The sequence below is a fragment of the Myxocyprinus asiaticus genome, chromosome 33 (genome assembly GCF_019703515.2).
Source record: "Myxocyprinus asiaticus isolate MX2 ecotype Aquarium Trade chromosome 33, UBuf_Myxa_2, whole genome shotgun sequence".
NCBI classification, from domain to species: domain Eukaryota; kingdom Metazoa; phylum Chordata; class Actinopteri; order Cypriniformes; family Catostomidae; genus Myxocyprinus; species Myxocyprinus asiaticus.
This window is the reverse complement of record NC_059376.1, coordinates 38,984,835-39,006,478: the sequence shown is the minus strand read 5'-3', so window position 1 is coordinate 39,006,478 and position 21,644 is coordinate 38,984,835. Positions and strand designations below refer to the sequence as shown.

The 21,644-nt window shown below is 38.4% G+C and overlaps 1 protein-coding gene across 1 annotated transcript in view; it reads left to right on the top strand.

The window, feature by feature from the left end:
- Positions 1-4,102: 4,102 nt before the first annotated feature.
- The window catches only part of LOC127424429 (coiled-coil domain-containing protein 120-like), a 53,495-nt gene continuing 35,953 nt past the window's right edge, over positions 4,103-21,644 (top strand). The window contains exons 1-4 of the mRNA XM_051669647.1: positions 4,103-4,157; positions 4,281-4,411; positions 20,729-20,804; positions 21,010-21,115. The gene's annotated coding sequence lies outside the window, so the exon portion shown is untranslated. The remainder of the gene's footprint in view (positions 4,158-4,280; positions 4,412-20,728; positions 20,805-21,009; positions 21,116-21,644) is intronic.

The following is a 21,644-nucleotide window of genomic DNA, read 5'->3' as shown; positions in this document are numbered from 1 at the left end:
TTCCTTTAAAACGAATCTTAAAAGGAAAAGAATGAATAGCCTGTTAAACGTTAGACTGTAAATCTTTCGTGAATATTGATCAAGTGACATGCTTATCACAAAGCTGATTTTGTGGCTGTCATCTGCTTTTGCAAGAAAATTGACTTTAACATTGAGCAACACTGACATGGCATCACAATCATGTATTGTTAAATCTTTGTTTAATGCTGTTGTTATCAGGGCATGTGGTCAGTGCATTGTCTTCTTCTATTATGGTTCTAACAGACTAGTTAGTCATGTTAAAGGAATAGTTCACCCAAAAATTAAAAATTCTCTCATCATTAACTCATTCCAGACTTCCTTTATTTTGCAGAACACATCAAGACAAAGAAGATTTTTACAAGAAAATCTCAACTCTGTAGGTCCGTATAATGCAAGTGAATGGTGACCAAAACTTTGAAGCTCCATAAAGCACATAAAGGCAACACAAAAGTAATCCAAAATCCAGTGGTTTAATCCATGTCTTCTGAAGTGATCTAATCGATTTTGGGTGAGAACAGACTAAAATGTAACTCATTTTTCACTGTACATCTTGCCATTGCAGTTTCCAGGCACGATCGCGATTTCAAGCTTGATTACATTTCCTAGTATTTGATGAATGTGCAGAGTGCTACATGGCACTAGAAAGTGTAATTGAGCTTGAAATCATGATCACCAAGGAGACTGCTGATGTCAAGAGACTGCATATAGTGAGAAAGGGGATATATTTTGGACTGTTCTCACAGAAAATGTATCGTATCGCTTCAGAAGACATGAATTTAAACACTGGAGTCGTATGGATTGCTTTTATGCTGCCTTATATGTACTTTTTAGAGCTTCAAAGTTTTGGTCACTATTCACTTGCATTGTTTGGACCTACAGAGCTGAAATATTCTTCTAAAAATCTTAATTTGTGTTCTGCAGAAAAAGAAAGTCATACACATCTGGGATGACATGAAGGTGAGCAAATGATGAGATCATTTTTGGGTGAACTATCCCTTTAAACTGTTACTTTAGTCTCCGTTTAATTTTACTTTAGGATGTTTAAAGCGCCATGTACTTCTTTGAAACTTCTCTGTCTACAAGGCATCAATCTTGGTAAAAAATCCACCTTAGAAGTTTGAGTTCACTGTATGCTTGTCTGGATGGTCACTTGGAGGAGTTTATTGTTGCTTCACACAGAGGGAGATTATTGAAGTGTTTGGAGAGCTACCTAAAATACAGCCCCTTTTTTTGGCACACACCTCCATGCCTGACTCACACACACACACAGTACATTCACTCAAGCACTCATATAAACGTGTAACTTTTAGAGTCCATGAAGACTCTTTTTATTTAAAAAGAAAAAACCTTAAGTCACCATAATCAATCAGGTTAATGAACAGATAAAGCAAAGACAGTGGAACAAGGTTATGTTTTATTTAACTTCCTGCTGACTTCCTCACTTTAAGCAAATGTTCAGCTGAATCAGTGATGTAATTATGCATAAAGACTTTAAGTTTTATCTGACTATGACCCCATAACCTAAAACCTATATGGAAAATGAACATATGCTAGCGACACTGGATTACATTCACCATGACCCATCAGATCAACTTTATTTATTTATTTATTTATTAATGCCGCTTGCTAAGGCAAGCATCACTGTTAGGCTACTATTGCTCATACTATTGGTTAGGGATTTTAACAAACACTCCTAACTTCGAAACGTATCTCGTCCAGTACCATTTGTGCTACGGACATGAAAGATACCAAGCGATTGGTCTTATGATTTTCAATGGAGGAGTGACCTGAGCCATTTCTAGAGACTAGAATAGAGACTTAGCGAATAGCGTGAAGCCTAGCCTATGTCTCCGCGGTAACGCGCTCAACAAGCCGTGTGTTAAGATGCGTGGTTGACGGCCTCAGACGCGGAGGCAACTGAGATTCGTCCTCCGTCACCTGGATTGAGGCGAGTCACTACGCCACCACGAGGACTTAGATCGCATTGGGAATTGGGCATACCAAACTGGGGAGTAAAAGGGGAGAAAATAAAAAAAAATACAATAAAAATATGGAACGAGTAACCAAATTTGAATAGGAGGCTAGGTAAAATTTGATGCCTGTATTGTATCAATTTGAAACTCTGTTGATTGGTTGGTCTCTATGGGATTAAAGCGAGCTTGTCATACGATATTTTATGATTTCGCCATCTCATACGAATTATTACGAGTTGTGATGAGAAAAGTTGGAAAATCTAGCTAAAATCAATATGAGTGTTGCCCCATTTCAACCATCATGTTCATCTCACCTTGTCTCAAAGAATGAACGTTATTACAACTACATTTTTGCAAACTGACTTCTACATGCCGAATTCTTCGTGTTGTTGCAGCTTCCTGGAGAAATTTATACGAGAGGCGCTACGACAACTGTGCATTTTATTCGTTTTCACACAAATCACGACTACAATGGCTAATTATGACTTTATAAACACTGCTATGTTATGATATCAAAACACTTTTACTCTAACGCATCATTTGAAAAACGATACATTTTAATGCTTGTATTACAGACACACCTGATAGAGTGTTTTTGGAATCAATTGGACTTTGGACTCAGATCACGGTTTGAGACCATCCAAGCACGCAAGCTGACACGCAAGACAGTTTGTCATGGAAGTGACATGAAATGACATGGTTGCTTCAGAAAATTTGCTTTTCATTTTGCTTTTTGTTTTTGGACACTATCGGTTAGGTTTAGGCGTTGGTTAAAGGTAAGGATGTCTGTTTAGTGTCTACCTCTCATTTGATTTTAGATCGCTATTGGTTAGGTTTAGGTTTTAGGTTACGTTTTACTCATTAAAACCTCTATTATTCACCTCAAAAACCTTGCCTGATTACGACACCAATTCACTCACTTTTAGCACCCCCTGCTGGACATTTCACTTGGAAACTGCATCGAAACGTGTAATAAGGCACGTAATTACATTTTGCAGGCTGGTACATCTGAGCCCATGAGCACATGTGTCAAGAGACCAAGTGTTTCACAAACAGCTGTGTGATCCCCACCTCAGCTGGGGTTTATGAGTAAATGTCAGGATGCCAAGACAACAGTGACGGACTCCGGCTCCATACCTCTCATAATCAGCTGCTCGTACAGTCACCACCAAATGCGACAAACATAAGTGACATTGCAGATGGGCACGAGTCCAGCAACCACATGTCCACTCAACTGATGGGTTTAATGACATACTCCCTTGATGATTTTATAGTTCTGCTCAAAACTGTTTCACCCATAGCAAGTCTGTTTTGTTAAGTTGTTATTTGGCTCACAAATACTGTAATGGTGTTTGTTATTTTATTGTTATTTGGCGGTGTTTAGATTATAAAAAGTGGTCCATAAGCATTCCCATTTGGTCGATTTGTCCATGGAAAATGCAGATTTTCTGTTTTCAAACAATTTGTAGGCAATATAACTTTACTGATTTTCACCTGGCAAAAATTTTATAAAGTTATATTGAAGGATGGATCTGAGCCATATCTTGGGTACAGAATTTCATAGAGACTTCAGGGTTGCTTTCTTGACCTATTTCAGTAAGTAACCGCCTAACAACCCCCAGAATGCTCTGGTACCCAAATAGTGACTTGCTAAAAACACTCAGAACACACTAGCATCGTGGTTGCAACTGTTGTATTCCCAAGCACCACTAGTTTCAGGTGCTATTATTACATTTGATATCAAATAGCCTATATATTGGTATCATACTGGTCAATTATCCACCTTGTTTTCTGGAGTTCTAAATTGTACTGTATACCATAAAACAGGCTATTAAAAGGTGATGTTATTCTCATGCCATGTGGGACAGTCCCGGAGTATACAGTACCATACAATGTACAACTAACTACTAACATATTACTTTGTAACTTCTATTGATATATTATTTAAAGTGGCAAAGGCCAACTGTGCGTGAAATTTGATTCTAATCTAAATGCATGTTATGCAGCTTGTGACTAAATTGTGAAAGTATGATGATGTCTGTATGCATGATTGTCATGCAGATAAAAAGACATCACATGATCTGACTTTGACCAAAACATTTGCTTGTCAGACCATCCTGATCATGTTGAGGTCATCGGCTGACCCAACATGTACTTCCTCTTGTGAGTACTGTAATTTACCGCATTGCTGACTGTTCAGTCATACAGTATACTGCAGTTTTCTACCTTGCACTTATTCAACATCTCAATTAAAGAGTCATTTCTCTGTACTTTTGTGTTTGGCAGGTGGAGTAACATACTGCATGTACGGCGCTTCACAAAAGTGCTGACGGCTGCAGTCCAGCCCAACCCAGAAAGATCACAATGTGCACAGTTAACTGGCTCTACAGTCAGAATGTTTTCAAGGCCACTGTTTGGTAACATTACTTTTAAAAGTAACTCATTAGAAAATTGCGTTACTCCTTAAAAAAGTAACTTACTTAATTAAAAAGTTAATTTTTATGGAAAATAAAGCATTACGTTACTTTCGCATTATTTCTCTTCTGCTATGCTATGCATGCCATACAAATAAGCCATGCATTGCATACAAGAGGCATTACAGGTCATGCTAGCTACTGTACAACATTCATGTCAAAACAGCATAGTAAACAAACAGATATTTAGAAAGTAGGTCTTCACGTCATATTTATCAATAACATGAATATACATGATTTATTTTTCCATCAACATGGCAGCCAGTATGAATAATGAAGAATAACCACTGTCTTACCTAAAGCAGCAAAGTCCAACACTTGAACCTGCATCATATCTATCATCATGTGCTGTGCCCATCGACAATGTCAGTCAACTTAAGATGTTTTTCAAAAGTCAGGATAAAATTCTGTGGGGAATGCCAGCTGAATGTGTTCAAGGAATGTGTCTGATAATAAAAGAATATTTTTCACTTAAGTCATCTCAGTGCACGCTTGTTTTGAGTTGGTCCACGGTGCGTACAGACACCACTGGTTGATTACATACAACTTCAAAGGTGCGTGTTGATACAACTTGAATGGAATCGTTTTAATGCTACCAAAATGTTAGTTTCATGAATCAAACTACTTGTTTATTATAAAACAAAAATGTAGAATCTTTTTAGAAACTAAGACATTTTCTCTGCGTACACAATCAATGTAAAATGTTGCTTGGAGCCACTGATCCAGAGTCAGCTTTTCTCATCCCATTCTCCCAGTTACGGGCAGCTGTAACACGGAGCAGTTCGGCTGCATAAGTTAGTGAATTGAGCAAGTATTTCACCTTGTGTATCATGTCATGGCCAGTGGAAGACTAGTCTTATAATCCCTCTGCCTAAACACGTTTACTCATTTTTTAATGCAGTGTGTATTAACAGATTAATTAATCGCGTTTCACTCAACTGAATGTTGACCTCATATTACGCAAAAACACACAATTTTCCCGGCTTGTGTAGCTAATGCGCATATGCATTAGCGAGTTGATTGACAGGCGATGTCTGTATCTAAAAGGTGATACCTGCAAAGCAGGACTTCCTTTCCACATACATTGACTGTTGGGTGCTAGAGCTTCTTAGATGGGTGTTCCAATTTCTCTCATTTATTTAAATAAAAGTGACTCGTCTCTGTGAACAGTGAATAGTGAATAGTCTCTGGCCTCACACTCTATAAAACTACAATGCCCATCATGCACTATGTGTCCTCCCCGAAGTTTGCACACTTTTACTCCTGATTTCTCACAATACAGAGACAGTAGAGGTGTACAAAAGCAGCGCGTTACAAAATAAAAAAATATTGCGTTACTTTACTCATTACTCGAAAAAGTAATCTGATTATGTAACACACATTACTTGTAACATGTTACCCCAACACTGTTCACGGCCAAATGAGTGTGAATTTAGAGTGGCAGTATGACTGAAGTCTGAATCACAGTATGAGTAATTTTATGTCACAGTTTCGGTATATATCACAATATAGTTATTTTTGGCCAGAAATTCAACTCAAATGTGGTTTAGATATTACATAGACATGAAATAATGCCTTTTTTTATAATAGTCATATAAAATGAAGGTTACTTCATTTATTTGTAATTGTATTCGATGGACGAACAAACCATAGATTAGCCTAGATTATTTACAGCCTGATCTCATAGAATCGTGTTAATAAACCTTAATTTTTCCTAAATGATTTTTACATGGCAAGTTGTATGTACAGTTGTGCACAAATGTTTGCATACCCTTGGAGAATTGGAAATATAAGTACCATTTTTAAAGAAAACATGAGTGAGCAGGCAAAACACATTTCTTTTATTTCTTATTGGATTCATATTCAACTGTAGGTTATAACAGAATGACACAATCATAAAACAAAACATGGCAACAAAGAAAAAAATGAAATGACCCCTGTTCAAAAGTCTGCATACCCTTAGTTCTTAATACTGTGTATTGCCCCCTTTACCATCAATGACAGCGTGCAGTCTTTTGTAATAGTTGTCTATGAGGCCCCAAATTCTTGCAGGTGGCAAAATGCCTCCAGGTCATGCAAAGTTTTTGGTCGTCTTGCATGAACCGCACGTTTGAGATCTCCCCAGAGTGGCTCGATGATATTAAGGTCAGGAGACTGTGATGGCCACTCCAGAACCTTCACCTTTTTCTGCTGTAACCACTGGAGGGTCAACTTGGCCTTGTGCTTAGGGTCATTGTCGTGCTGGAAAGTCCAAGAGCGTCCCATGCGCAGCTTTCTTGCAGAAGAATGGAAATTGTCTGCCAGTATTTTCTGATGACATGCTGCATTCATCTTGCCATCAATTTTCACAAGATTCCCCGTGCCTTTAGAGCTCACACACCCCCAAAACATCAGTGAGCCACCACCATGCTTCACAGTGGGGATGGTAATCTTTTCACTATAGGCCTTGTTGACCCCTCTCCAAACATAGCACTTATGGTTGTGACCATAAAGCTCTATTTTGGTCTCGTCACTCCAAATTACAGTGTGCCAGAAGCTGTGAGGCGTGTCAAGGTGTTTTTTTTTTTTTTTTTTTTTGTGGCATTGGTGCAGTAAAGGCTTCTTTCTGGCAACTCGACCATGCAGCTAATTTTTGTTCAAGTATCGTCGTATTGTGCTCTTTGAAACAACCACACCGTCTTTTACAGAGCAGCCTGTATTTCTCCTGAGGTTACCTGTGGGTTTTTCTTTGTATCCCGAACAATTCTTCTGGCATCTTTCTTGGTCTACCTGACCTTGGCTTGGTATCAAGAGATCCCCGAATTTTCCACTTCTTAATAAGTGATTGAACAGTAGTGACTGGCATTTTCAAGGCTTTGGATATCTTTTTATATCCTTTTCCATCTTTATAAAGTTCCATTACCTTGTTACGCAGGTCTTTTGACAGTTCTTTTCTGCTCCCCATGGCTCAGTATCTAGCCTGCTCAGTGCATCCACGTGAGCACTAACAAACTCATTGACTATTTATACACAGACACTAATTGTAATTTTAAAAGCCACAGGTGTGGGAAATTAACCTTTAATTGCCATTTAAACCTGTGTGTGTCACCTTGTGTGTCTGTAACAAGGCCAAACATTCAAGGGTATGTAAACTTTTGATCAGGGCCATTTGGGTGATTTCTGTTATCATTATGATTTAAAAAGGTGCCAAACAACTATGTGATAATAAATGGCTTCATATGATCACTATCCTTAAATAAAAGACAGTTTTTTTGCATGATCAGTCATATTTTCAAAATCAATGCCAAAATTTCACAATTTCTACCAGGGTATGCAAACTTTTGAGCACAACTGTATTATGGCTGTTTAAGGTGTCTACAACAGACATGAACATAAAAAAAACGCTTCCATAATCAACTAGGCTGGCCTAACCCTAGCGCTGTCTATTCTGGATGTGGCCGTCTGTGACACAGTTTGCAGAGTATGCTGCTTTTTTCTGCACACACACATACAAACACAAACATACAAAATCCTTCCTGCTGGCTTTGAATATTTAAATAGGGTTCAAATTTGCATCCGTATGATGCAGCTGCTTGGAGCTGTTTAAATGAGCCCACTCTCTTTATAACTTGTGTGCATCTCTTTGAGGTTTAATCCGCTCATAATTATCCCATGTTTAAAATGCTCTTTCATTTCTCTTTTTCTGGATACATATTCCTCTTCTCTCTTTGAGTCTGTCATTTTCTTTAAAGCATCACATAATTAGGTTAAATGGGGTTGATTTCAGGGCACATGAACTTTCTTAAGCAACATGTTGATTTCCTATCTGATGAATAAAAATGCCATTACTTTGAAAGAGGGATTCTAGCCATACTTAGGGACCCGCATCATAGAGACTAGTGCCAGAAAGTACACTGCAAAAAATCATTTTCTAAATTAGTATTTTTGTCTTGTTTTCCAGTAAATATATCTAAACATTCTTAAAACAAGAAGTTTATTTACAAGAAAAATGGCATAAAATAATGTGTCTTGTTTTCAGGTAAATCTAACTAAATTTTGTGAGGTTTATTCTTAAAGTATGTAATAATTTTATTATAAAGTATGTTGAAGTATGGCTTACACTGACACCTAGTGGCCTGGATGCTGCATCATTCAAACACAGCAGTTTTCAGTAATCAATGCCATTGTAAAAAATTCACTCTGCACAGTATTAATTAAATCCCTGAATGAAAGTGTCCAATAACAGGGCTGTTACTGAGATTAAGCAAGTAGTATTCAGCTGGTCATGTGATGCTAAAATAGCAGCCCCCGCAAGGCACCCCTGCTTCATGTTGAATAAGAGAGCTTTTATAAGGTTACTGATATGACTGAACTCTTCATCTCAGATGACCTGTCATGATTTTATACATGTGTTTCAAAATTATAAGTATTTAAAAAAAACATACTGAGTGCACCTTTATAAAAAAATTAATAAAAAATAAAATAAAAATTGCCCATGCGGTATAAGAAAAATAAACTTATTTCAAAGGGAGAACAAGTTTATTTTTCTTACCCCATTGGCAGATTATTTTTTCCTTGTTTTAAGCATTAAGTTTACTTAATTTGGTCAGATTTCTCTGAAAACAAGACTTAATATTTTATGCCATTTTGCTTTTCAAATAAATATATTTTGTTTTAAGAATATTTAGATATTTTTACTGGAAAACAAGGGAAAATACTAATAATTATTATTTATTTATTTTTATTTTTTTGCAATGTAACCACCTAGCAACCACATAGAACACCCTAGCAACTGCATAGCAATGTGCTAAAAACACTCAGAACACATTTGCAACCTCATATCAATGGCCTGGCAACCACCCACAACACCCTAGCATTGTGGCAATGAATTTAGCACTAGCTAGCATCGTTCACATTTTCTTGAGGAAATGTAAAAATCTAGTTTAAAATGTTTTATTATTGAGTTGTTGCATTTCCTTTTAAAACTACTGGTTGTAGTTGTCGTCTTGAACATTCCCTTTTCTACCTGCGTTGATTAATCACTCAGATGTTCAGTAGTGACTTCAAAGGCTCAAAAGAAAATTCTTGGCCCACACACACAGTGTTCTGATTTCAGGCAGCTTCTGCATTCTGAACCATTGTTATGAAATGCTGAATTAGACTATTGATGTTTCTGGATGATTTGTGAATCCCTTTATGGTCATTGTGTACTACAGCAGTAGTTCGATGTTGCATGCCCTCAGCCTATCTGTTGCCCTTAGACATAAGAGAGATGTTTGGCCACATATGTTGTCCAGATGTACAGGTAGTTATTGCCGTGTTTCCCACATGGGACCGTTTTCTACCCATCCCCTGACTTAAAAGAGTTTCATGTGTATAAAGGTCTTTGGATGTGAGATAAAAGAGACACTTATCGTCTGTGGGTTAACAAAAGGCCAGTGATTATGTATACCATGAAATCAGTTCTGGTCTTGATTGTGCCATCACATGAGGGGTTTGGCCACCATTTTCACCCTCACACCTGTTCCCTGGTCTGTGAATCCAACAAGCTTAATTTACCTTGTTCATTTCTTTTTCAGTTTCATCTTCACAAACATTTATGTTACCCTGTAGGCACTTGACACACGTATTTTGCAGAGAAAGAGTGCATTATCTAAAAAGCATTGCATTTTAAAAGAAATACCGACCTGAATGATTTTCATGAGTTGCGGTTGCGTTAACGGCTCTCAAACGTGCATTCTCCTGAAGTTCTGCCCATGTGGGCACAATGTACTAAAATACACTGACAGTTTTTCCTGCGTTGTCCGCTGAAAAATCAGCAGCACAAAACATACAGCGCAACCAGTGTAGTCCGGTTCCCGAATGAATGACTCTTACGAGTCGGTTCTTTTGAATCTACAGTGCGAAACATGCAGCGCAACCAGTGTAATCCAGTTCCCAAATGAATGACTCTTATGAGTCGGTTCTTTTGAATCTACCTTGTGAAAAAAAAAACCAGCGCAACCAGTGTAGCCTGATTCCCGAATAAATTACACTTATGAGTCAGTTCTTTTGAATTTACAGTGCGAAACATGCAGCACAACCAGTGTATTCCAGTTCCAGAATGAATGACTCTTATGAGTCGGTTCTTTTGAATCTACAGTGCGAAACATGCAGCGCAACCAGTATAGTCTGATTCCCGAATGAATGACTCTTATGAGTCGGTTCTTTTGAATCTACAGTTAGCCCTTTTCCACTGACATGGTTCGGGTGCAGGTTCCTGGGCTGGTGCGACTTCTCGAACTGTTTCGTGCATTTTCACCACAGAAAAGGCCGTTCCGGGGCCGATAACCTGATTCCACACTGGCCCCAAAAGCTTGCTGGTCTCTGCTCAGGAACCAATTACGTCAGGGGACGGAGGGTGGGATAATGTTTCGTCACCATGGTAAAGTTTTCCCAAACAACAACAGTAGCTACTGTCTGCAGCAAGGAGTACGTCTTCGCTCTATAACAACAATAAAAAACCCACAAAATTATCAGACATCAAAAGCATTCAGGTAACACGATTAAACGAGTTCTTTACTTGCGATTTGGTATTTACGAAGATCCAAGATAAACTAGAGAGATCGCAAAGGAAAAATATTACTCTACGAGAATGAAGATACAGCACGAAATGATGCACGCCTCCTTCAATCGAACAACTGACCAAATCATAAACAAATTGAAAAACACTTAAGGGAGTACAGGTACCATAAGATGGACATAAGCAAAAGCGACTGTTGACGGAGCAATGATGTTTTGGACTCGGACACCAACCAGCCTGCTAACTATCCAGGGCATTGAATTCAGCCAGTAACGCTCTTGATAAACAGTGAATCGCTGGTGTCCTCTGCAGCTAATCTCAGCAAGTTATTATATTTGCCAACTTTGTTAGCTTTTCTTACACTGTTGTCATCTTATTTTGTGCATTGTTTTGTTCTGTAATGGGACTTTTGACCAGCTACTCATGAAGTTTGGAAGATCGTGGCTATCTCTTAAGTAAAACAGTGGGATTCTAAATCAATAATATTATGTGATGGCAAAAATCCAGATACAACCGTCTACTACACCAATGTTAATAACAATTCCACTGTAACAGTTTACAGAACGTAGCAAGTTAAGTCATAGTTCATACAATATAATGTAATTACATTACCTGTCGTCTTTAGCGTAGATCTTGTTGAGCAATGTAATAATGATCGATTGCATTAATCCGTATGTTTAAATATGTCCTCAAAAACAAGAGTAAAAGCTGTATACAAACACACTGTGAGGTGCCATGTTTGTTTATGTTTAAGGTAGTCACGTGAAACTACCACATAGACAGTAACGTCACCGTTCGGCTCTCAGGTCAGTGGAAAAGCACGGACGTTTTATGATTGCGTGAACTAGCAGAGCACATGCTTGGCAAAGGAACCATCACAATTTTGGTGGAAAAGGGCTGAGTGCAAAACATGCAGTGCAACCAGTGTAGTCCGGTTCCCGAATGAATGACTCTTATGAGTCAGTTCTTTTGAATCTACAGCACGAAATAAATAGCGCAACCAGTGTAGTCCAAATCCCGAATGAATGACTTTTATGAGTCGGTTCTTTTGAATCTACAGTGCTAAACATGCAGCGCAACCAAGGTAGTCTGATTCCTGAATGAATGACTCTTATGAGTCGATACTTTTGAATCTACAGTGTGAAACATACAGCGCAACAAGTCTGATCTCAAATAAAGTCAGTTCTTTTGAATACAGCAAAACGTAAAGTGCTACCTACCGAAAAAATCTGCAATTGTAAAGTCCAGCCTTTAAGCTTTAAAACAACCACAAAGAAACTGTTTATTTGTGGCAAATTTGCAGTTTACTGGATTAATTAATCTGATGGCCAGTTTTGTCCTCTTTTATTGCAAACGTGCCCAGTTGATTCTGGATCAGCAGAACTGGCCTAAGAAATACTACCCTCAGCATCTCTTTTGCCTAAACTTGTTACCTTGTGTAACTCTGCAGTCCACTCCTGCCTTCTCATTTTTCTTTTTCTCCCAATTTGGAATGCCCAATTCCCAATGTGCTTTTAAGTCCTCGTGGTCGCATAGTGATCGCCTCAGTCTGGGTGGCGGTGGACAAATCCCAGTTGCCTCCGCATCTGAGATGGTCAGCCCGCGCATCTTATCATGTGGCTTGTTGAGCGCGTTGCCATGGAGACATAGCGCGTGTGGAGACCACACCACCCACCGTGGCAACCACGCTTAACTCGCCACACGCCCCAGCGACCACGAGGAGTTTACCCCATGTGACTCTACCCTCCCTAGTAACCGGGCCAATTTGGTTGCTTAGGAGACCTGGCTGGAGTCACTCAGCACGCCCTGGGATTCGAACTAGTGAGCTAGCGAACTCCAGGGGTGGTAGCCAGCATAATTTACCACTGAGCTACCCAGGCCCCCCACAGTATTCCCAGTCTTTAAAGAGTTAATGTAATGTTTGAATTAGGTTCGGGTGGAGATGGTGAAATGGGGGAGCTGGGTCATATGTTGGGGCCATCTGCTGTCTGCAGCCACTCTGACTCCTTGTTGTTGCTGCCAGTCAAAGGAACTGTGTACTCCACCCAGACTGCCGAGCTGAGATGTACTAGGGTGGAGGCAGAACAGATCTTTGGGTTACTGTGAGGCATAGCACAGAGCATCAAGGTGTGAACTTGAATTTCCTTTCAGAGCTGGTGGGAGAACCTGGACAGCAACAAGATTAAATGTAGAGCAAATGGAGACTTTTGGAGACTTTTAAGTCTCCAGCTTCTCAGATTTGTCTTCTGAGAAAAAGACCCCAGTAATCTCACATTTAGTGGGTTCTCACATTTAGTGAGAACACTCCTTTAGTGTTTCAGCACTACAACAAAATCATTTCTTAGTATTTTTTGTCTTAAATCAATATAAATTAGCTTGAAGCAAAATTGTGTAAGATAAGAGTTGTTTTCAGAGAATATGTTTTGAATTAAGTGTATTTTTGTTACCTCATTCACATTTTTTTCGTGTTTTGAGTATTCATTTTATTAAAAGGATGGTTCACCCAAAAATGAAAATTTTCTCATCATTTACCCACCCTCATGCCATCCCAGATGTGTATGACTTTTACTTCTGCAGAACACAAATGAAGATTTTTAGAAGAATTTCTCAGCTTTGTTGGTCCATACAATGCAAGTGAATGGTAACCAAAACTTTGAAGCACCAAAAAGCACATATAAGTAATCTATATGACTTCAGTGGTTAAATCCATGTCTTCAGAAGCAATATTATAGGTGTGGATGAGAAACAGATCAATATTTCCTTTTTTATTTATTTATTTTTTTTTTTTACTTTAAATCTCCACTTTTTAAAAAAAGGACTTGATTTGTTTCTCACCCACATCCTATCATATCGCTTCTGTAGACATGGATTAAACCTCTGGAGTCTTATGGATTACATTTATGCTGCCTTTATGTGATTTTTTTGGAGCTTCAAAGGTCACCATTCACTTGCACTGTAAGGACCAACAAAGCTGAAATATTCATCTAAAAATCTTTGTTTCTGTTCTGCAGAAGAAAGAAAGTAATACACATCTAGGATGGCATGAGGGTGAGTAAATGATGAGAGAATTTTCATATTAGGGTGAACTATCCCTTTAAATTGTGTTAGATGCTTAAAGAGAAAACAGTAGTCTCAAACTGTGCACAGATTTTGTTTGCATTTTGACACCAAAGTCTGCAATCAGAGTCCGAAATGTCAACATTTCTCATCAAATTCTTCCATGGTTGACAATTACCTCATTTACAGTCTACTTTTATTTTTCCTAACATGTTTAGTAGAATCATTTGAGACAAAATTGATACTTAAATGAACCATTAACCAGTTGAGAACTCCATTAAGTCTTGTGAGCTATGAAAGAGCAACATCTGAATCTCTTAAAAGCAAATCAGCAGTTGTAGCCTCATGGTGCGTGATGTAGTGGAGATAAACATTCGATGGCCCGTGTCTCCTTCATGAGCTGTGCCAAAAGTTCAGCATGACTGAAAGGTTCATTGACATAACCTGACCAGCACATAAAGGCCTATACCTGATTCATCTGTAAAGCAGAAACAAATGACTGCAGACCTCATGGAATTTGGAAGGTGCTTTGCTTTCTTTTTATGGTTCTTTTTCATCTTTATTGTGGAGGACACTCCCTGTCTCTTGAGATGAAATGTAGTTGTTGGTACTTTTAATCTTGTTTCAGAGAGAACTGCTGGACATTAAACATAGAAACGTGAGGTCAAGCCAATGTGACAAATATTGTGCACATACTACATGTCCTCAGAAGAAAAACCAAAGGAAAGCAGGATTTTGGAATTTCATTGTTTTGCTTGTTTAAAGGAAAAGTTTGTAATTTTTTTCATCTTAAAATACTTTCTCCTTTCCCATCTTAACATGAAGATACAACTATAAGTAAATGATTGGTTGATTCCTTTCATCATTATTTTTATTCTCTTGAATAAAATAATATTCTTGGTTAACCAAATTTACTCTGTCTTCCTCAAAAGTGGAAAGACGGTTTGGGCCATTTTAGTGGTGTTTTGGACCTGCGAAATATGTCGTCTGCTGTTGAAGTGGAAACCTCAAAATCTCTAGGAATGTGTTGTAAACATGGACTTCTGTATCTGCCCTTTTCTATTTTATTCTTGTTCTTTTGTTTGTTTATATTTGTTTTTAAAAGGTTAGAGCATCTAAAATTCTGACATCATTTGTTCTCCCTCATGTTGTTCCAAACTAGTATGATTTTCTTTCCTCCACTGAACACAAAAATCAATTTTAGGCAGAATGATCATTCACTTTCATTTCCATGCATTTCATTCATTTTATGGAAAAAAGGGGCAATAAAAGTGAATAGTGACTGAGGCTAACATTCTACTTAACATCATTGTGTGTTCCATGGAAGAAAGAAAGTCATATGTGCATCAGGTGAGAGTTTAGACACACTCGCTCATTTCGATAATATATATGGATAAAATCTGTTTTATGTCATAAGATTACATTAGTTATTTACTAGATTTTTACATCCGAAGAATAATAGGTGCTTGCCCACATAACTCATCGCCATGATGCTATGGTGTTGTGGATGGTTTATGGTGTGTTGCTATGTGGTTTTTATGGTGCTGGAGGTGGTTGCTTGTAGGTCTTTCATATTAAAATTAAGAAAAATACGCACATTTGAATGCTAAAACTGCACATTCGAATTTTGGATGTGTGTCAAGCACTGGCAATGACTTCAGACCAATTGCATTCTTGGTCTAAAAAAGGCTAGATGAAGCACAACAAAATACAGTTTAACAAAAACAAGGTGTCTCGAGACGCATTTTAATGTACTTTTTAACTTGACATGGCATCTAAAAAACAAAAACAAAGCGAAACAAAGACTTTCATCTTGCGTGTTTACATAAAAAAACAAATGGTAAACTGGATGGTTGCAAAAGTGTTCTGTGTGAACAGCCCCTTACAGTAGGTGGTCTTTGGCCATTGCGTCTTGCTCTCTTATCAGCATTTCTCAGATTAAGCAATGGGTTTGTCTGTAAAGGAGTTCAAGTTGGAAATGTGTGTCTCGAGAGTCTCTTGTTCTGTTCCTTTCTGTTGTGTTCCGTCTGTTTGAACAACAGAGTTCAGCCAAATACCACTGCTATCTGGGAATAATTCCACCCTACATCCAGCTGTAATTAATAAAAAGCACTGTGTTATATCGCTGTTATTATGAAGTTTAACACCATGTTAACACAGAACAACCTATTGAAGCGTTTCCCCCCTCATTTGACTTTTGACTTACAATTCGAGATTATGAACCAACTAAAACATTTTTATTTGTTATTATATGCACTTTATTTGAAAATGTAATGTTTTTTTTTAACAGCCAGGAATGTTCTTTGCAATAATATAACACGGTGCTGTATGGTTATATATATATATTCAATACGCCCTCTTGTGGACTAAGGAAATAATGTACGTTTAAAAAATCAGCTGAATTTAAAATTAGAATTTAATTAGAATTTAGAAAATTTTTAAGGTAAAAATTCAAATTTAGTTTCTCTGCCCAGTTGACAGCTTTGCTTGGGTGCCATAAGGAGATTGTTAGGGTGTTCTTAGTGGTTGCTTGGTGATTGTTTACTGATTTAGGTCTATTGACTTGGGCCAGTACTCTAAGTAACAACTTAGTAACCACACAAAACACCCAAGCAAACACCCTAACAACCATATCAGAATCAGAATCAGAATGAGCTTTATTGCCAATTATGCTTACACATACAAGGAATTTGTCGTGGTGACAGGAGCTTACAGTGTACAACCATACAAAAACAATACAAAAACAGCAGCAAGACATAGATAATAATAAAAAATAAAAAATAATTATACACATACGTACAGACACACACACACATACATACACACATACACATGGGTAGTGCAAATCTAATACAATCTGTTATGTACAGTGTAAATACAAATCTGTTATGCACAGTGCAAATGTTTATTTATTTTTTTATTTTTTTTATTTTTTTTTCAGAGGAATGAAATGGCAGAAGAGGTTGGATGTGTTGGATAAATATAAGAAAGACTAAACTGTGTATTGCACATAGTTATTGCTCAATAGGGCAGTTTAACTGTTCATGAGATGGATAGCCTGAGGGAAAAAACTGTTCCTGTGCCTGACGGTTCTGGAGCTCAGAGCTCTGAAGCATCGGCCGGAAGGCAACAGTTCAAAAAGGTGTAGCAATGTGCTAAGAAATACTCGGAATGCTTAAGCAGCATAGCAACTCCCTGGCAACCACCCACAACACCCTCGTAAACACCCTAGCAACCAAAAACCACTCAGAACAGTTAAACAGCATAGCAACACCCTGTCAACCACCCAAAATACCCTCGCAAACACCCTAGAGACCACATAGCAATGTGCTAAAAAACACTTAGAAAGCTATAGCAGCATAACAACATCCTGACAACCACCCAAAACACCCTAGCAAACACAATGTGCTAAACAAATACTCTGAAAGTTTAAGCAGCATAGCAACACCCTGTCAACAAGTCAACCACCCAAAATATCCTCACAAACACCCTAGCAACCACGTAGCTACATGCTAAAAAAATACTCAGAATGCTTAAGCAGCATAGTAATGCCCTGGCAAACACCCAAAATACCCACGCAAACATCCTTGCAACTACATAGCAATGTGCTAAAAACCACTCAGAACGCTTAAGCAGCATAGCAATGCCCTGGCAACTACCCAAAACACACTCGTAAACACCCTAGAGACCACAACTACCAACTACGCAACTACCTTAGAAAGTTATAGAATCATAAAAACATCCTGGCAACCACCCAAAGATCCCCCTAGCAAACACAATTTGCTAAAAAAAAACACTCTGAATGCTTAAGCAGCAAAACAACACCCTGTCAACCAACCAAAATACCTTCGCAAACACCCCAGCAACCACATAGCAATGTGCTGAAAAATATTTAGAAAGTTTTAGCAGCATAGCAACATCCTGGCAACCACCCAAAATACCCTTGCAAACACTCTGGCAACCACATAATAACGTGCTAAAAACCACTCAGAATGCTTAAGCTGCATAGCAACGCCCTGGCAACCACCCAAATACCCTCACGAACATCCTAGCAACCACATAGAAATGTGCTAAAAACCACTCAGAATGCTTAAGCAGCACAGCAACGCCCTGGCAACCACCCAAAACACCCTATCAAACACAATGTGTTAAAAACCACTCTGAAAACTTAAGCAGCATACCAACACCCTGTCAACCAACCAAAATACCCTCGCAAACACCCTGGCAACCACATAACAACGTGCTAAAAACCACTTAGAAAGCTTTAGCAGCATAACAACATCCTGGCAACCACCCAAAACACCCTGGTAAACACCTTAGAGACCACATAGCAACTTGGTAAAAAACACTTAAAAAGCTACAGCAGCATAACAATGCCCTGGCTATCACCCAAAGCACCCTAGCAAACACAGTGTACTAAAAACCACTCTGAACACTTAAGCAGCATAGCAACCAACCAAAATACCCTCACAAACACCCTAGCAACCACATACAGTAGCGATGTGCTAAAAAACATTTAGAATGCTTAAGCAGCATACTAACGCCTGGCAACCACCTAAAACACCCTGGCAAACACTCTAGCATCCACATAACAATGTGCTAAAAAACACTCAAAACGCTTAAGTGGCATAGCAACGCCCTGGCAACCACCCAAAATACCCTTGCAAACACCCTATAGAGACCAGATAGCAATGTGCTAAAAACCAGTCAGAATGCTTAAGCAGCATAGCAGCGCCCTGTCAACCACCCAAACCCCTTCTGCTGGCTCACGGTTTGAATCCGGCCTGTGTTGTAGCTGGTGATGTGGATACTCAGCTATGTCCACACATCCTCATTAGTGCAGGATTAATTACCAGAGACACAAAACGGTGGAGCAAACGTCTATAAGATCCCGCCGGGATGAGAGAGGTCATTTAGAGTCCAGGGAGCAAAAAAATCTGCTGACCCCATCTCTTCAACATTTCTGCAAGAAGGAAAGATTCAGTGGAAATTATGTTTCCCAGTGGAGGCAATTCTGCAGTCACGAAAAAAAAAAAATGCAGTTTGAATCTGAAATTGTTGATGTTATGTGAAATATCAAGACCGAGTTTGCAAGCATCTATCAAGAGAATCTCGCTGAGTAAACAAGAACAAGAGGAGGATAGAAGAAATATTGACATATGATGATGTAGAATGACAAAGCTAGGGCTTGAATCTTGCCAAACAGCATTTCCTTACTCTTTTGAAATTAAAGCTTTTGATGAATTATGAAGACAGTGTTCACAATGCAAAACTCCCACCCATATCTAGGAATCAGAATAGCATTAAGACTTGGAGGTGGGCTTTTTGACTTGGGCCGCCTAGTAACCACATAGCAATGTGCTAACAACCACTGAGAACACCTTAGTATCATACAGTATCAACACCAGCATCATAGTGGCAAATTTTGCATGGGCAAAACACCAACATTTTTTTTTTCAGGAAATATCCAAATCTAGCCAGTACTCAGAGTTTAGCTAACCATAAAAATAAATAATTTACATACAGAAGTCTTGACCTTGTGTGACCCCATGTCCACATATGTGGATGTTGTGTTTTGGCTTCGCTATACACAACGCATAATTTAATTTAATTAAAACCGACAACTCTACTCTGTCATTTAAGTGTTAAACTTCTGGCACACCGCGTAGCATGACGTTGATTTCCGTGAAACGCTTCTTTGGGTGCAGAGCCAACAAAAGTGCCTCTGGTAAGAAACCTCTTTAAGTTTTTTTTTTTTATTATTGAAATATATTTGGTTGTAAAAAGAAGAATCTATAGTTTCGTTTGATATGCCACTTTAAAAAATCCATTCATTTTTTGCGCGTCAGCGTGCTGGTAAAGATGAAGTCCACATATGTGGAAACTGAGACCTTATTCCCATCAAAAGCTGAAAAAACATGATAGTTATTTTGAATATTTTTCAACATTAACACATCTGTGGGTCATTTCACTTCATTTTAATATAAATTTTGTTATATTTTATTTTATCACTGTACAATTCGGTTCTATTTACATTAGTAAATGTGGGGGCCTGGGTAGCCCAGCGAGTAAAGACCCTGATTACCACCCCTGGAGTTGCGATTTCGAATCCGGGGCGTGCTGAGTGACTCCAGCCAGGTCTCCTAAGCAACCAAATTGGCCCGGTTGCTAGGGACGGTAGAGTCACATGGGGTAATGTCCTCGTGGTCGCGATTAGTGGTTCTCGCTCTCAATGGTAAGTTGTGCATGGATCGCGGAGAGTAGCATGAGCCTCCACATGCTGTGAGTCTCCACGGTGTCATGCACAACGAGCCACGTGATAAGATGCGCAACTGAGACTTGTCCTCCGCCACCCGGATTGAGGTGAGTAACCACGCCATCACGAGGACCTACTAAGTAGTGGGAATTGGGCATTCCAAATTGGGAAAAAACGGGTTAAAAAAATTAAATAATCAAAATTATTTATTCAATTTTATAGAAAAGCAGCTGTAATGTCTATAACGTCTCAAAGACATGAATAACCAACACTTCTGGACACATGATAAAATATTTGATGAAATAAATATGTCTTTCTATAGCTTGGTATTACTTAAAATTTCACATATGTGCACATAAATGTTTAGGAAAACTATTTGCTCTTTTTTTTTTTTTTTTTTTGGTAGGTGCTACTAGTTACAAATCAAAAAGGGAAATGGAAAATGCACACAGCAGTCATGCAGGGGTCTAAGGAGGTTAAAGGTACAGTAGCAAAAACAGCCTGGAAATGGTCAAGTAAAATTTAATTATGACTGTTTTTGGAGAAGGAAACCTTATCTTACATTATTAGTGGACTTCAGGGAATGCTACAAAAGTGTGGCCCCTTTAAGTTTCATGCATTAGGCAACACTTAAAAATAAATAAATAAGAGAGATGGTTAAGGAATGAATGTCTGAAAAATTGACAGATTCTACGTGAACATCTGAACAGGACTGATGATACAGGCTCTGACATGAGAGAGAGGAATGCTGGCAAACCTCCAGAGAAACACAGACCATTTGTCCTGACATTTGGTAAATCTAAACACACACACACACACACACACACACACTCAATGCAGAAAAATTGTGTGGTGTATATTTATATTTTCAAATTAATGCTGTCTTGCAAAATCTGAAAAAGAAAAGAAACAAAAATAAAATACTCAAAATCATTGAAACGGTTCAGTATAAGCAATAGATCAGCATATAATGTGATGCTGTTATGAAAATAGAACTTTACAGCCAACATGGAAAAAAACACATTGAGAAAAGGTTTAATGAAAACGTGGAGCCTATCTTTAGGATAATTATTTTCTTTTATTTATTTATTTATTTTCTGTCAGACTACCGGACATTTCTTGACGGTTTTTGTGAGATTCACCCATAAAAATGGGAAAATCACATTGCAGGACATGGATCAGTATCTCCATGATTCAGATCACCAACAAGATCAGGACTCAGCGTGGCTCCGTTCGGTGAAACCCAACACTAGACAAACCAAGACAGGCAGAAACCTTGTGTTTACTCTATCAACACACTTGTATTTTTTTTACGTTGTAGG